This window comes from Mus caroli, chromosome 8, assembly GCF_900094665.2.
Source record: "Mus caroli chromosome 8, CAROLI_EIJ_v1.1, whole genome shotgun sequence".
Taxonomy (NCBI): Eukaryota; Metazoa; Chordata; class Mammalia; order Rodentia; family Muridae; genus Mus; species Mus caroli.
This window is the reverse complement of record NC_034577.1, coordinates 82,437,542-82,447,649: the sequence shown is the minus strand read 5'-3', so window position 1 is coordinate 82,447,649 and position 10,108 is coordinate 82,437,542. Positions and strand designations below refer to the sequence as shown.

Here is a 10,108-nt window from a genome sequence, read left to right as displayed (position 1 = left end):
AAGAAGCTAAAACAGTGGATTCAAGGTCAGTCTGGTCTACATAATGAGTTCCAGGCCAGTCAGATAAGACTGTCTTGATATACAAATCTCAAAAAAAAAAAAAAAAAAAAAAAAAAAAAAAAAAAAAAAAAAAAAAAAAAAAAACCAAAAAAAATAAATAAATAAATAAATAAAAACCAACCCTTTATGGGCTCTTACTGCACTTTCACACATACATTAGACCTATCCCTATGCACCTGCCATTCACATAAAGGCAGACTCAACCTTCTGAAGCACTGGTCTGCAGATGATGTTCGAAACTCGATTTCTGGCAAAACCCTTTTTTCCACTCATCATCATCATCTCAGCAATACATACACCATCATCTTGTTCCTTAAGCCAGAAATCGACAATGAAATGATTGTTGATGCCTTTCCTAACATCAAGAAGCTTCCCGCCCCACCCCACCCCACCCCACCCCAAAGCTCATCAGCTGTTCCGTTTCTCTCAAACACATGCATCAGTAAAGGACACACTTTACAGCATCTTTACAGCGGCTACCACAGTAGCAGCCACCACCATGCTTCACTTCAGCAACTACAGTCACATAATGTCATTGCTTTCATTACTGCCTTCCTCCAACAAACACATTTTCAGAGTGGCTTTCTAAAATAAGGTCTCACGTATGTAGTATCCCAGGCTGGTCTCAAACTTTCTATGGAGTCAAAACTAGCCACGAATTCTGGATCTTCCTGTCCCCACATCCCAAACTCTGGGATTACAGGAATATGCTACCACACCTGGCTCCAAAACAGTATTTAAAGAAAAGAAAAAAAATTAATGAATTTCTTTTCTCATAGTCTTGAAGCACATTTTTCCTTCTCATAGAAAGTTTCTTCTCTTTTATCCTTCTGGCTCCTTATTTTTAATGGCTTAAGTTAAATGCCACTACCTGGAACACTCTATAACTACAGACGCTAAGATCCTTTATAACTGTGCCTCATAACAATGTTTTTCTTCACTGGGTTCACCAAAACAATTTTCATTTTACAATGATGTACCACTATTAGACTGTAGGTCTCATGAAGGCAAGAGTCACTTTGTATATTATTGCTTAATGTGATAATTCGGTGGATTAAGGGAGAACAATTAACCTGCTGCATGAGTGAGTGGACACAAATCCACTGGCATGGAAAGGACAGACTACAGCAGTAGCTCCCCATTCTCCCTTTCTCCCAGTGCCAATGGGTCCATTTGTTTCTAAAAAGGAGGAACAAAAACGTTCCTGAAAACTTACAGCTACCACAAAGTCAAGAGGTCATGCGTGGTGCATCTAACAAGTGAAACAGACTTGTAGAATGAGGATGTATAATAGGAAGGAAAAGTCTCAAGAGTCACAATAACAAGAGATGATGCTGTTTATAAGGTAGATTCAAACCTGAGTATTCAATACAGGTTAAGTGCCAAGAGGTGGAAGCTATAACATGAAGCCACCTTCTGTCCTCCCCAGTTAAGGAAGTAAGCAGAGGTACCAAGTTCTCAAAAATAGTTATAAAGATAGTTAACCAGCAGCTCTCATTGGTGAAGTTGGTGTAAAAAGGCTAAATCCTGTATCATGTAAGTAATCTATCTTCTGTGTTGAGGCTATAATTTATAAACTTTAAAGGGTTCAAATCTTTCTGTAAAATGTTCATAACTTTCTTCTTCAATTTCTGTCTTTTAAACCTTTCAAACACTCATCAACATACTTCTACTCTGACCAACTGCCTCGTTTTCTATATTCTTATCTATATACTTTTACTTATTATATGTTACCTGAAAAAAATAAATCTCCACTAGATCAAATACTTCAGCTATTTTTTTTTTCCTTTTAAAAAATATCTTAGCACCGGACAGTGGTAGTGCACGCCTTTAATCCCAGCACTTGGGAGGCAGAGGCAGGCAGATTTCTGAGTTTGAGGCAAGCCTGGTCTACAAACTGAGTTCCAGGACAGCCAGGGGTACACAGAGAAACCCTGTCTCGGAAAAACAAAAAAGAAAAAACAAAAAACAAAAACAAAAAAAAAATTTCTTTTTAAATCTTAGCATTAGAGAGATAGATGGCTTAGTAGTTAACAGCACTTGCAGCAATTCCAGAAGACTTGGATTCAGCTCCCAGCATCCTCAGGGTAGCTCAGTGTTCCAGGGGATGTGACTCCCTCTTCTAGACACCTATGCTACCATGTCACATATGGTACCCCAATATACAAAAAGGTAAAATCCTCATACATGTAAACTAAAATCATTTAAAGGGGATAGAGAGATGGCTGTGGATCCCTTGCTGCCCTTCAGAGCACCTGGAGTCTCAGCACACACACTGTATCTCACAATCACCCACAAGCCCAGTTCTAGGAGATCCGATGCTTTCTGACCTCCACAGGCATATGGTACACAACCAGCCATATGGTGCACATACAAACATATAGGCAAAACACTTGTACTCACCAAGTAAAAATTAAAAGTTAAACACACATGATGAGCATGATCATGTGCCTTTAATCCCAGCACTTGGGAGGCAGAAAGAAGCGTTCAAGACCTGTCTGGTCTATATAATGAGTTTCCCCCATAGCCAAGATTACATATTGAGACTCTGTAACAAATGAAATAATAAAAATGTATCTTTTAAAGATGTATCTTATTATCTGGGCTTGGTAGCATAAACCTTTAATTCCAGCACTTATGAGACAAAGGTAAAGTGGATCTTGGCAATTTCCAGCACATAGAGAAACCCTGTCTCAAAACATGAAAAAATTAAGAGGAGACTGAGTTAGGAAATAACAGTTCAGTGGTAGAGTACATGTGTTGTATGTAAAAGGCCCATCTGATCTCTAGCACTACAGACATACACACAGAACCTGTAGGAGACCTGGCAAATTGGCACACGACACTACTGCCAGTTATTTCAAGCAAATCATGGGTTTGAACTTAGTTTGGATAATATAGAAAACCCCAGTTTTATACCTGCACTCACATACACAGGTAGGACATACAAATTGCCAATTTATTGATTCGCTATATTTTGGTTTTTTTGGGGGGGGGGGAGTTGTTTCTTTTTCTTTTTGAGACAGGGTTTCTCTGTGTAGCCCTGGCTGCCCTGAAACTTGTTCTGTTGACCAGTCTGGCCTCAGACTCAGAAGTATGCCTGTCTCTGTCTCCCCAACACTGAGATTACAGGTATGCGCCATCACCCAGGACACAACTTCTATTACAGTGCATTCAATTTCTTTAAATGAAGAGTGGAAGCTGGGTATAGTATCGAATGCCTTTAATTCCAGGTCTTGGGAGGCAGAGGTAGACAGATCTCTGTGAATTTGAGGCATCCTGGTCTACTTAGAGAGTTCTAGGACAGATAGATAGACAGACAGACAGACAGACAGACAGGTAGATAGATAGTAAGATCCTGTTTTGGTGAGCATTAAAGTTGAGATAAAAGTCACCCAAGACACTTCTAAGGTGAAAATTCTGTTGTTTCATTCTTAATGTTTTTCTATAGTTTTTATCAAAGGTAATACTTCTTTTTGTTTGTTTGTTTTTGTTTTTCGAGACAGGGTTTCTCTGTAGCCCTGGCTGTCCTGGAACTCCCTTTGTAGATCAAGCTGGCCTCGAACTCAGAAATCCGCCTGCCTCTGCCTCCCAAGTGCTGGGACTAAAAGCATGCGCCACCGTGCCCAGCTAAAGGTAATACTTTCTTACCTTGATGCATACCTACTGACACAAGAGTTTTCTTTCAAAAAAAATTTTTTGTGTGTGAGAAAACCAACTATACTACTATCTGTTTTAAAACCTTTGCGTTTTCTTAAATGCTTTCTCTGCGTGTGTGTTTGTGTGTGTGTATGTGTGTTTTCAGATGACAGAAGTCATGAGATACACAGAATCCTAAAATTCTAAAGCTAGGGGAAATGGCTTTTTCTTTGTTCTTGATATAGGATCTCATCATGTATCCCTTGCTGACCTAGAACTCCTATGTAGAACAAGCTGGCCTCAAACTCAGAGATCCACCTGTCTCTACCACCTGAGTTCTAAGATTTAATTGTTTATGCTACTACTTCTGGCATCCAAGAAACTAGAGATGACAGGAGTCAAGACACCTAACTATAGTTACACAGCTAGTTAAGATACAGTCTCAACTCATTCTCCTCAACAAGTCCTCCAAGAAAGGGATTTTACTGTTACCCCAGCTCCCTGTTATTTTCTAATGTATTTTCTTTTTTTTTTTTTTAAAGATTTATTTATTGATTATATGTAAGTACACTGTAGCTGTCTTCAGACACTCCAGAAGAGGGAGTCAGATCTCATTACGGATGGTTGTGAACCACCATGTGGTTGCTGGGATTTGAACTCCGGACCTTCGGAAGAGCAGTCGGGTGCTCTTACCCACTGAGCCATCTCACCAGCCCCCTAATGTATTTTCTAATAGCCTTTATAACACCACCTTCTACTCAATCAATCACAGGATGGTATGTGTGAGAGTTGGGGGTGTGGGGCGACATGTCTTTTTACTACACTATCCATTTTCCCTAGATACTTATTATTCCAGTATGATAAAGTTACTATTAGCTAATTCCGAATTCGTTCCCTATTGCATTTCATGTCCCTGTTACGTAGTATGTAGTTCAAAGGAAACTATAAGGACACATGACAATACTTTGGAAATTAATGGAAATTTTGGGGTTGTTTGGTTTTGAGTCAAGGTATTGCTATGTAGTCCTACTTAGGCTGGAACCCACTTCATCTGCAGGGATCCTGCTGCCTCTGCCTTCCAATGCTAAGATTACAGACCTATACCACCACTTACAAACCAGTGAATTACTAAAGCCAGTGAGAAAAATTAAAGTTTTGTTCACTGTAGCTAGTGTGAATTCCTTTTTTTTAATTTTAATTTTTTTTTTGTTTTTTTGGTTTTTTTTTCGAGTAGCCCTGGCTGTCCTGGAACTCACTTTGTAGACCAGGCTGGCCCCAAACTCAGAAATCTGCCTGCCTCTGGCTCCCAAGTGCTGGGACTAAAGGCATGCGCCACCACTGGCCCGCTAGTGTGAATTCTTAAAGCCACATTAGAAACAGAAGTCTTTTGGAACATAAAACATAGGTTAAGATGCTCAGAGGAATAGGTTAATATCATGAAACGTTTATCCAACATCCAGCCTAAGGCTCTATGCTACCTGTTGTTAGTAAAAGGGGTTATCTAAATTCAAGTGTTGTAAATTCAAGAGAAACACTGTGAGCATCCTTTAGCTGAAAACATTGTCCGATTCTCCAAATGGGAAATCGTCTAAAGTTTGTGTTCTGTGTATGCACACACGTGTTTGCAGACCTCCTGGTTCTTTCAAAACGATTGTACAGTTATATTTAGGTAGAGTAACATTACATAAAACAATCCCTATTTTCTGTTCAAATCATAAGTCAAAGAACTAGAGAACTGAAGTCATAAAAATTGGCATCAAAACTGGAAAACTAACTCCCAATAGTAATTCTAGTGGCTCAGGGGTTAGGAGTACTGTTTGTTCCTCTAGAGGAGCCAGGTTCCCAGCACCCACATGGCAGCTTACAACTGTCTGTAACTCCAGTTCCAGGGCGTGCTGTGCTCCAGTGACCCCACTGCTCTTACGGGACGCCCTGTCACAAGTAACCAAAGTGAGACAGCAGACAGGGGGCAAGGCTGAACGTGCATATCTATCTATCTATCTATCTATCTATCTATCTATCTATCTATCTATCTATCTGTGTCTGTGCCGGCAAAATACCCATATGCATAAAATAAAACTTAAAAAAGATTTAAAATATGTATTTGTGTGTGTGTACACTTGCATGTGCAGGTGTCCACAAATCAACATCGATCTGGAGTTACACATGTCTGTGAACTGCCTGATCTGGGTGCTGGGATCTGAACTCTGGTACCAACACAGCAGTAAGTGCTCTTAACCTCTGAGCCATCTCTCCAACCCAGTGTGATGGTGGTTTTTATTAATAAACTTTATTGCATAGGGCAAGATCAGGTAAATGGATAAAAGTCACCTTAGGTTCAGGAGCAAGCTCCCCAGAAAAGTAACCGTGCAGCACTGTTAATACCTTGACTGTGTCACAACTTTAATTCACATCTACTTTGTCCTGAAAAGTTTTTGCTTTCCCTTTTTACCAGGCAAACCAAAACCAAAAAAGGAACAAGCAAATCACTCTATGAGCTGGCAGCTGTGACAGGCCAGGAAGACACACAGGCTTTCCGGGTCCGTGCTTGGCTTCGGGATGGATGTCCGCGAGGAGAGCCTTGGAACCACCCAACACGTCCCACACCCTGACAGACTCCGAGAAAGCAGCAGCACTGGCAGGCGGGGACCCGCTGCAGACGCGGAGGCCCTCAAGGTGGCCTCCGGGGCGTGGGGGAAGGCGGTAAAGGGGACCCAGAGGCAAAGCTCGGGGTAGTACTGAGGGCGTGCTGTGCTCCCGGGACCCCACTGTTCGCGCGGGACGCCCTGTCACCAGTAACCGAGGCGAGACACCGGGCGGGGGGGACAAGGCTGCCAGACGAGGGAAGCCCGCGCCTAGGCGGGGACCGACCCTGGGGGAGGCCAGGAGCAGCGCCCGGCCCACCGGGGTTCACCTCCGGCCCACGCAACAGGCGCAGCGCCGGGTCCCGACCCGGGGTACCGGACTAGGGGCGAGGGCACCGCTGCAGCCATGACAGGCGGGCGGGCCCCGGTGTGCCCGGCTGCACGTGCGGGCAGCGCCCCCCTCCCCGGCCCCTAGCCCCAATCATCCGCCCCTTAAGAGCGGGGAGCCGGGGCCCCGGGCGGGTAGGGGGAGGCGCACGTACTCACCGCCACCGCTAAGACTCCCCGCCGCCCCCCGCCTCGCCCTCTTACACTGACACGCGCGGCCAGCCGGGCGGGGGCGGCCTCCGGCGACCACCGGGCTACCAGACCCTCCCCCGCCAGTCTCCACCAGTTGAGCAATGTTTGCTGTCCCGCTGAGCCCCGGGTGTCCTCCCCACGCCGGAGGAGGCGGGCGGCAGCGGCGAGCGGCGGCACTTACCGGCTGCTCGGCCAGGCCCCCCTGTCAGCGCCCGGCCGGGAGCGAAGGAGGGAGGCGAGCAGGGGCGCCGCCCCCGCCCGCCCCCCCCCCCGCGCGCCACGCACCCGCCTGATTGGCCCGGTTCACTCCCCCAGCGCGACCCCACCAGCCCCTGCGAGCGGCACTCCCGCAGAAACCGGCGCCTCATTTGCATATCTGTGACCGCGCCGCTGATTGGCCCGGGCGCACAGGGGCGGCCGTGACCGGTGCAGCTCGGGTCGTCGCTCGGTCCGGCTAGGGCTGCCCAAGAAAGGAGGATACCCACGCGGCTCCGCGCCCCTCCGCCTGGCCCGACCTCCGACGGAGGGCAGCAGGAGGCGGGGTTGCTACCCTGCTCCGGGGCGGTCCGCGCGGTTCCACGCGCAGCCCCGGGCGGCCTCGGGGCGAGGAAGGGCTGGGGCCGGGCGCCCTCTGGCCGGAGCGTGGGGCAGTGCAGAACCCGCTCCCCCGCCGCCACGTCAGGCCCCGCCACGTCAGGCCCCGCGGGCACGCCCCGGCGGCCCGAGGCCTTGCGGGGTCGGCGCCGAGGTCACTCCCGCGGGCTCTGGAAGCCCTTCTGAGCGGCGTGGCTCTAACCCACCAGGTCCTCCGTGCTCTCCACGTCCCCGGGGACACGCGGTGTGCTGTGAAAACCCGGAGCCCCGTGAAGGCCGCCGCCGATGATGCAGCGATTAAAGAAAGCTAGGTGCGGAGCACCTGCTGCGGAAAAGGCGCCGGGACCGAGTCCTGATCTACGCGACAGCGTGCCTCGAGTGGGAAGGCTGCCCCAGGTTCAGGGCTCACGTTCCGGGTCGCCATTAGAAAGGGGAAGGGAAACGAAAGAGGGACTGCATAAATAAATGATAGGTGTGCTAAGCTGGTTCAGGAATTGAGAATGCACTTGAAAACCAATGTCTTCAGAAGGCGCTGGGACACAGGAGTTCCTTCTGTCACTAATTAACTGACTGACCTACATTGTCGCAAAGTATCCCAGGGCCTTGGTCTTCTCTTCTGTAAAACGAAGAGGCTGGACAGATCTTCTAAAAGCGTTCCGGCTCTAAAATTCCAACAGCCTCTACTTTCAGACCCAGAACTGACCTTATAACCTAATTAATTTTTTTCAATCACTCTTCAGGTTCAAGATAGACAAAATGCTGAAGGTTTGAACTTCGCTAAACCTACCTCTCCATGTTTGTTCAAAGCTGCTTACTGTTTTCAAATCCAGTGTGGGTGAGACTTGCCATGCATCCTTTAGTGGACCAAAATCTCCTGAATTTGAGGTTCCATATAGGAACACTGTCGACCTGGTTTGTACATAACCAGAATCGGTTGCGGTATACATTGATGAACTGGTTAATTTTTTAATTAAAATGTTATATACATCTCTTTATGGGAGAGGGGATATGTGATGGTCAGAGAACAACTTGCAGAATTCAGTTCTGTCTTTTCAACATGTGGATTCTGGTGGCCAAACTAGGGCCTCAAGCACTCTTGCCAACTTAGTCAACACGGAAGCCAATATTTTAAAGGGTCTTCCCCATGCTAACCAGGCACTACCGGAAGCTACATCTTCTACCTAAGTAATCTCATTCTTTAAATGAGAGAATACTCATGACCTCCAGAGTAGATGGTTCTCCTAGCTGAGATACTGATGGAGCTGGGAGAAAAAGGTGCCAGAAAGGTTACAATTACAGCTGTGCTTACTCTAAAGGATACTTAGTAACGAGAACCTCACGGAAGGAGAATTAAGATGCGCAGTCACGCCCTTGGAACTCTCAACTCCCTACATTGCTTATTTGTATTGTGTTCTATTTTGCGAACTTAATTTGAGTCAAATTTAAGGCCAGTACCATTTATCTGGCATTGCAAAAGTTACTCCATATAGATGAAAATTTTCAGCTACTTGAAAAAAAACAACTTTCCTCCCCATGATCTGATGGAAAACTCATGGTCTCTTGAACACAGCTTTCTGGTAATTATGTATAGCTAGTGATTAAGGAGCATCAATAATTATCAACATTACTGTGCTCACAATCTGTGAGTGCCCTCAAAAATGTGTAGAATTTATTCCTGTAATAAAAGCCTCCACGATCCCGTTCATCTTAAACCTATGGCTGTTTTTCTGTCTCCATCACAGTAAGGCTGACACTTTGAAATGCTTTTTACCAAATAAGTTCCTTTTGGGGCTTTTTGGTTTTGCTTTTTTTTTTTTTTTTTTTTAATTTACTTTTTTGGTGTTTTGATGATATGTGAACTTAAAGTTCAAATTTTTAAAAACTCACTACACATATTTGTGTGCGTACACTTGTGTACATTAGCTTACATGTGTGTAGCAGTCACAGGACAGCCAGCTCAGGGGTGTCACTTCTCTCCTACCTGGAGAGCCACCGCATGTCAGAAATCATGTTTACCTAACTGGCCCTAAACTATCAAGGTTTCAGGATTTTATGTATTAACTTTTGATGGGGTTCACCCTCCCCACAACTTTTTCAATGGGTTCTACTCATACCTAGTTTGGCTATTCAGTGACTGGTTTTCAATGTGGTGTTGGTCTGGATTTTGTTTGTTTGTTCTGGTTTAGTTTTTTGAAACAGGTTTTTGCTATGCTATGTATGCTAGGCTAGCCTTGAATTTGTAGTCTTTCTCATCTTTTATCTCCCAAGTGCTGAGATCACAGCTAGGGCCACCTATTTACTAAATCCTGGTGGTACTGTCAGTGATATTTCTGGGATGAACTCCCCAAATATATAGCAGAGGATGATTGTGAAACAACATGGTCTCTTGATGTTAGCAACAAACCATCTCACGAACAACATCAAAATCTAGTAAAAAACGTTCTTATCAGGCTGTGACTGTCCAAAGCCAAGTAGTGGTCAAAATGGACCCATACAGGAACCCCTTCCCACTCAAAAGAAGGAACAGCTACATTCCTAAGCAGTGTCTCAAAGCAAAAATGCCTCACAGCGATGGACACATGATCCAGATTGCCAGGAAGCCCATACAGTGACACAGTGTGTGTGTGTGTGTGTGTGTGTGTGTGTGTGTG

At 45.5% G+C, this 10,108-nt stretch overlaps 1 protein-coding gene across 5 annotated transcripts in view; it reads right to left on the bottom strand.

Annotated features, from left to right (window-relative positions):
• Positions 1 to 10,108, bottom strand: part of Chd9 (chromodomain helicase DNA binding protein 9) — a 221,387-nt gene that overhangs the window by 139,134 nt on the left and 72,145 nt on the right. The window contains exon 1 of one of the 5 annotated variants that reach the window (XM_029480613.1): positions 7,045 to 7,116. The exons of the other annotated variants lie outside the window; for them this stretch is intronic. The gene's annotated coding sequence lies outside the window, so the exon portion shown is untranslated. Of the gene's footprint in view, positions 1 to 7,044; positions 7,117 to 10,108 lie in introns of those variants that run through there. 5 annotated transcript variants of the gene reach the window in all.